The 7,083-nt window shown below is 32.7% G+C and overlaps 1 pseudogene; it reads right to left on the bottom strand.

The window, feature by feature from the left end:
- Positions 1 to 1,408: 1,408 nt before the first annotated feature.
- Positions 1,409 to 6,423, bottom strand: LOC133304484 (ras-related protein RHN1-like; annotated as a pseudogene).
- Positions 6,424 to 7,083: the final 660 nt, after the last annotated feature.

Below are 7,083 nucleotides of genomic sequence, written 5' to 3'. Positions count from 1 at the left end.
ATACTCACCGAAGTACATAGTTATATTAAAGTGGTAGGAGAAAAAAAATAGTAGTATGAATATCCTACCTTTATTTATTGATATAATTCTTGTGTAAAAACAAAAAGTATATTCAAATTATGGACTCCCAAGAACATGGGATTTCTTGAATTGTTCTAGTACGAGTTTTGCTAAAAAGATGCCATGTTTTTATTGTTCATCGTACGATTTAAAACGTTTATGCTAGAACAGGGTGTAGAAATATTTAAAACGTTTTTCGTAATCCAATGAAGGTATGATATGTATCAACCAATATTATTATACATAAAGTTCTTATGATATGTTGTTATAAACTTGTAAATCATTAGGATTTCTGGTATGATCTCCAAAAATATGCACTTCTTTGTTGTATGGACGTAATATTTTAATTGATTCTTTGAATTGCGGGATGAAATTTGAGTTTTGCGTCTTGTATAGAAATTGGTTGCATAAGAACCAAGCCATGATGAATCTTCTTTGCGGAAATTGAATAACTAGTTATACAAAAACTAAGTCGGTATAATTAAATGATTTAAGTTTGATCCATTATTAATATTAAAAAACAAAAACACATAATACTCTTATTTAATTACGTAGTATCATCAAATCTTTGAAATTTCATTTTTTATAATAACATTGTGTTGCTCTTGCTTCGTATACCAAATTGCCTTTATATATTTTCTATGACAAGGTAGACAGACAAGAAAACTTCATTGGGCTACTATCAATAGCTCAGTTGATTCAATGCAGAATTTCGAAATGAGATTTATCACAAAACCTCAACGTAAAACTCACTTTGAACTACCAAACAGCAACAGATTATGGGGAAACTCAATTTGAATTTCCTTCAACTCGGATTTGTTATCAATGTTTGACATATATTCGTTTAGGTTATGAACTAAGAGCCTGTTTGGATCCTCTCTTTTTTAAATTAGAAACTACTTATAAGCTAAAGTTAAAAAAAAAAAAACTTAAAAAAAAAAAAAATTAAAAATTGTTTGCTAATTACATAAATTTTTTAACTTAAAAGCACATATTTCAAGAAAACTATCACTCTCTATCTTTATAGCTCTTTATTTTAAACAAAAAAACACTCAATTCAAGAAAAGTATATAAGAGCTTAAAAAAAAGCTCCTCTTAGAAGTTTTTAGCTTTTTTCTTCATTATAAAAAATAGAACTTTTCATTATAAAAGTTTTTCTCAAAATCTGTTTGGCCTAATTTATGCTTATAGCTTTTACTTAAAAAAATGATCAAAACAGACACTAAAGTAACTTATCGTTTAAAAAGGCTATTCTGGGATACAAGGGCATTTTTTGATCATCAAAGCACCCCGGATTGAAATTGTGAAAGCTATGTATATATCTCCAAAAAGAAAGGTGTGAGAGAACTCAGATCAAGGGGGAATGCAAATAATGACTAATCTTGACTGGAAACATAACTGGAAGCTTAACATTCATGCCTTTTCACCCCATATACTCAAAACAAATCAAGGGACTCAAAGTATACAACCAAGGGATATATATTTTGCACCATCAAGTTCTGCTTTATAAAAGTGACATCAAAGTGGGTAGTACTTACAAACCACAGAAAACAGGATTAATGAAGGGAGGGAAAATACAGCCCAGGCACTTATGAACAACATGATGCAGCTCTAGATCCCTCGGCAGGTCTATCAACAAGAACCATCCCTGCTGGGTTTTGAGTTGGCTGAGCCCTTGGTAACCTCTTGGCTGTTTCCATAAGCAATGGTAAGTCAAGCAACATAAACAAAGTTCAGCAGTTTATAGCAAAAGAAACACACTTTAAATGCAAATGCAGGGTATTATAATCATAAACCAGTAAATGCAGAACAATTTGCATGCTTCCAGAACATGTGTTTTAACAGAAATCAGGTGGGGGGAAAGTAACTGAGTAGATGAAAATGACTTCATATGCCAAAAAAATAAAGTAGAAGACCACTAGGCACCGAAGATAAATAATCCAAAATATTACGATGAACTTTGATGAAGACATAGTAAAAAGAAATAAAGAAAGGGCAAGAAACATGGTAACATTATCCAGACCATAAATCCAGACCATAAAGTGTGGACATATAATAGATTGAACACAAATTTCCCGAACAGGGTACATGATGAGTGAGTTCAGACAACCACGTCATAGTCTATAACCAATTACTAAGATTTTATGAATTTTAAAATTCAATCAGGAGTTAATATAATAGCAATTTCTTGGCCAGTAAAGTAGGGAGAGATATTTCCTCAACTCCTTTAAAAGAGAGCTTGCCCTCTCTTTGGACTGATGTCCCCCTTAACTTCATGTTTTTCAGAGCAATTCAATTAAAAAATAAAGAAAATGAAATCATAATCAAGTAGCCTAGAGTATTATACAATAGGAATGGACTCACCTATTTCATAAAATATATCATTAACGTTGGTTGCAGTTTTGGCAGAGGTCTCCATGAAAAAAAGACCATTTTCCTCAGCATATACACGTGCTTCCTGCAATACCAATGAGTCAAAACTGATAAACTGGTCGATCCAAGAAATGTCATTACAGTATATTGGGTATGCAAGCTATCAATCATAAAAGAAGAATCCAAAAATGCTGCAATGATAGATTAAAAATTATAGCAACTTTTGTGTCAAAATTGAAGTTTTTCAAAACAGTGGACAATTAGCAAAATGGTACAACTATCCTATAGGCTAAAACCAGAATCACTGAAAACAGTTTATCCAATTTGCGCTTTGCAAAGAGGCATCAACAACACTTTTATCCCAAACTAGTTGCAAAGAGGCATCAACAATAAAAATACTTTGGGCAAATTACATCAAGTTTAAAACTTTGAATTTTATCCTCTGCCCTCTTGTTTTAGAAAGATTCACTTCCATCTTGAACACTTTGAAGATTCAAAAACAATGGAACTGTTAATCAACTAGTTAAATCTGACAATGGAAACATTGTCTGCTATGTCTGTGATTATTTTCTTTGCCAAAAATTCAAGTGACATATCACTCCCAGGTGCTCTGTCTTCTACTCTTTAGGACCAGAATCCATAGAGTCTACCATTGTTCTTCTTTCTATAATTTAAGCGCACAACACACACTATTGTTAAAGACTATAATTCTTGATAACTAAAATGGCATAAAAAGCAATGTGGAAAAAAACACTTACTTCAGCCGTCACTTTCCTCTTATCTTCCAAGTCAGCTTTGTTACCAGCAAGAGCCATGACCATGTTAGGATTCCCTGTAACAACACCAAAATGAGTGCATTGTTGAAGAATCTAGTTATGCAACTACAGTTACTACAAACCCTATATTACTAGAGAGAGCAAAACCAAAAGTAGCCAATGTTTGATATAATACTTCAGAGCAAACCCTCAAGTCCAGCGTTATTTTTCAACCAAAATATTTATTACCTATTATATGTTGATCTGGAATGTACATCATTGATAGCTAGTCCTTCTAGTAACATGCATGGAAAAATATAACATATTTCAACCATTAAATACTACAGGTAACTTGTTAAATAAACTAAAAAATACTATGTGCGTCTCTGGCTCACTGCAAATGGAATCTCGAATCTCCCTAACTGTTCACAATCTTCTCATGCACACAATCATTCTCACATCATCTCATGCATAATTCCATCCATATATGTGTCATTCTATTGTAAAACATGACTTTAGAATTTCCTTAAAACATGTCACACTATTTAGATCTAACAAATAAAAAATGATATAAGGAATATTGAAGGATTAGGCAAAAGTGCTTTACAAATAAGTTGCACCCAGAAGTTTTTAAATGGTTAATAAATAGTTTGATCTCTTTTTGCTATCTATAAATTTTATTTCTCTTTAGAAAAAAGAAGCATAAGAAACTTCAGAACCAATCAGCTAATACCTTGCTTTTGAAGCTCTTGGACCCACTTCTTAGCTCGTGTAAATGACTCCTATGAAGAGAAGAGAAGAAATCATATTAAACCTTAGTAAATAGACAATTGCAATGTTAAATGCATAGTACTGGCCCCACCCAAAGACAAAAGAATATACAAATCAAACTCTTTTAGGAAAAATATAAAGTTTTCTCCATAGGAATTCAAAATAACACATTTTTCCGAAATTTGCACCAATAATGGTTCAATGTTCACCATAAAAACTCTCAATCTACAAATACTTCACCAAATTTCACAAGGCTTTGGATGAATTCTGTTAAACATAAAACCATTTATGAGCCTTCACCTAACAATTTAAGCTTTTGGGTATTAGACCTTCCTTGACTAAATGGTTAGGAGTTGGATCCTTGCCACTCCCACCGTACATTGTCCATGTTTTAAGTCCAAAAGACTATTGCGTGAGGGGCAGTTAAAATATAAAATCATTCGTTAGACTTCACCCAACAGCTTAAGTTTTTGGGAGATTTGATAATTGACAAATTCTTTCAAATAAACTTCTACCTTATGTGAGGGTGCATGTCAGATATAAAATCATCTATGAGCCTTCACGTAACAGCTTGAGTTTTTGGGAGATTGGGTCATTAACAAATTCTTTAAAATAAACTTCTTCCTTACATTCATTAGTTTCAAGAAATGATAGCATAGATTAGAATAAGTGGGCCCTGAGCATACAATAGTAATGAAGATTGTCCTGGAATATCTTGTGCAAAGTTATTGGCTAAAATGGAACAATCAGATATTCACTTATAAGATGCATATAATGTCTTATAAGTTGGACATAATTCCTTAATAAGGTTTCTTCTGTACACTACTCACAGTTCATATAAATAATGTTTGATTTTGGTCGACAGTCTACACTTTTTGGGCTCTGGACTTATCAACTTCCGGGTTTGAGTTTTGTTTCCTTTTATTCCATTTTAAAGTATACTCCATACATACAAATATTTTACTCAATCATAAAGATTTCAACCCATTAATTATTTTTCAAAAACTACAAAGATACAATGAAATTAGGCAAATCACTGAAGTCTACTAAGAAATGCAGCAAAAGAAGCACTTGCTCATCCACATAACTCACAGAACAAATCTCAACCTCAACCAAATGAGATTTATCATTCCCCTTATGATTTTGAGACCTATCAGCCAGTACAAACAGGCTGCAATTTTTTTCTATGTTCCATACCTAACCATTGTTATACATATCTTAGATATAGTGCACGAGCAATAAAGAAATATCAGCATTAAATTACTTGTCACAAAAACAACTAGTTAATGTACACCAAATATTATTACCAATTCGAAAAAGTACTCAGAAATATACAAAGGCAAAGATATCATACTGAGCTAGTGATGTCATAGACAATGATAGCAGCAGCAGCGCCTCTGTAATACATGGGAGCCAAGCTATGGTATCTCTCTTGTCCCGCTGTGTCCCAAATCTCGAATTTCACTGTTGCATCATTTACTGCCAATGTCTGCGAAAAGAATGCCGCCCCTATTGTTGATTCCTGACACCACAAAAGACACATAAATTCAGTAACAAAACCTCCATGTTTCCTTACATTCAAAACTCCCACACAAAATAACAGCTCTGAGAAGTCAGAACCCAAAACCATCAACATGCACACAACCTCAAAGACTAGATACACTCTCTTCTCACCATACCACAATTTTCTTTGTTGCATCATTTAAAGCTCCAAAATTCTAATGACTTACTCTCACAAGTAACTACCTTCATAACTTTCATGACCAAATCAGGCTGAACATTCTCCACCATACTTTTTAAGAAAAAATTTATTAGAAACAAAATAATCATCCCATTTCTAATCGGTGAATTTCACTGCCAAATCAGCATAAATTACCTAAACTCAATCAATACATGCCCGTGATGAACTACGTGTAATTCAGGGAATATTTTCGTCATACATAACAAAACAAAATAAAAATTTGAAGGAGTCCTTTTAAATTTGAAAATTTTCTCAATCAAAACGAAGAAATAAGGAAAAAAATAGTTAAATGAAAAGTTATAGGAAAAACCTGAAATTCAAGAAATTGACCCTTAACAAAGCGCAAAACGAGGCTGGATTTTCCGGCACCCATATCCCCGAGGAGAACCTGATGGGAAAAAAACAAAGTCAGGGGTATTATCGGAATCGAAAAAAGATGGAGCGAGAAACAGAGGAAACCGAGAAGGATGGACCCACCAATTTTGCATTGAGATTGTTGTGCCCGATCGTAGCCATGGGAAGAGAATTGGATCGATCGGAATCGAAGAGATAAACGAGAACCCAAAAACCAAAAGATTAGAACTTTGCACTTTGCGTATGTGAAGAATTGAAGATTGAATTGATCAAATCAGAGAGAGAGAGAGAGAGAGAGAGGGAGAGTCTCTGTCTCTGAATTGAGAATTCTATTGCTTTTCGCTTACGGTGGGTTTCCTTGCTAGCGTCTGCGTTCAGACGCGCTCGTTTTATCTGTTTTTATTGTCGTTTTTATTGGTCCATTATAATCTTCTAGAAGAAATTAAAAAAAAAAAAAAAAAAACTTTCTCATGATACATTTGAAATTCAAAATAGATTAACTTAATCAAAATCGTAATTTCTCTAAAATTTTCAAAAAAAACTTATGTTAGTTCTTTAAAAGGATTAATATGAATCTATTTTAAATTTTAAAGAATTCACAAATTTTTTTGTAAGAGATTAAATTAAGTTTCATAATATTTGTTGATGATCTAAAAAGATACGTTACTCTTCATCTTATTTTATTTTTTATTTTTTGGTACGTGCGTGTGCTTATTGTTATAGGTGGCTTGACTTTGACATGCAAATGCAAAATTGCTTTTGCTTACAACTTGGGCAACTCTCCAAGAAAGAAACAAGCTCCCAAATTTGATTCCTTTCCACTATGTTGATGAGGCCCATATATGCAAGGGTTCTTATGTGATGGTAAGTTAGATTGGATGTTGCTATGATACTAAAATTCTAGTTTCAGTTTAATTCTTGATGTGATCGTGATATGTCATTTTTATTTTTATTTTGGTAAACCGTGATATGTCATTTTTAAACAAAAGTTGTCGTAACATTTTGCTTTTTTTAAGAATTTATTATTAG

This window comes from Gastrolobium bilobum, unplaced genomic scaffold (assembly GCF_033153095.1).
Source record: "Gastrolobium bilobum isolate Gb01-03AN ecotype WA unplaced genomic scaffold, APGP_CSIRO_Gbil_v1 utg31211, whole genome shotgun sequence".
NCBI lineage: Eukaryota > Viridiplantae > Streptophyta > Magnoliopsida > Fabales > Fabaceae > Gastrolobium > Gastrolobium bilobum.
Note: the sequence above shows the minus strand (reverse complement) of the source record. Positions and strands in the feature narration are given on the sequence as shown.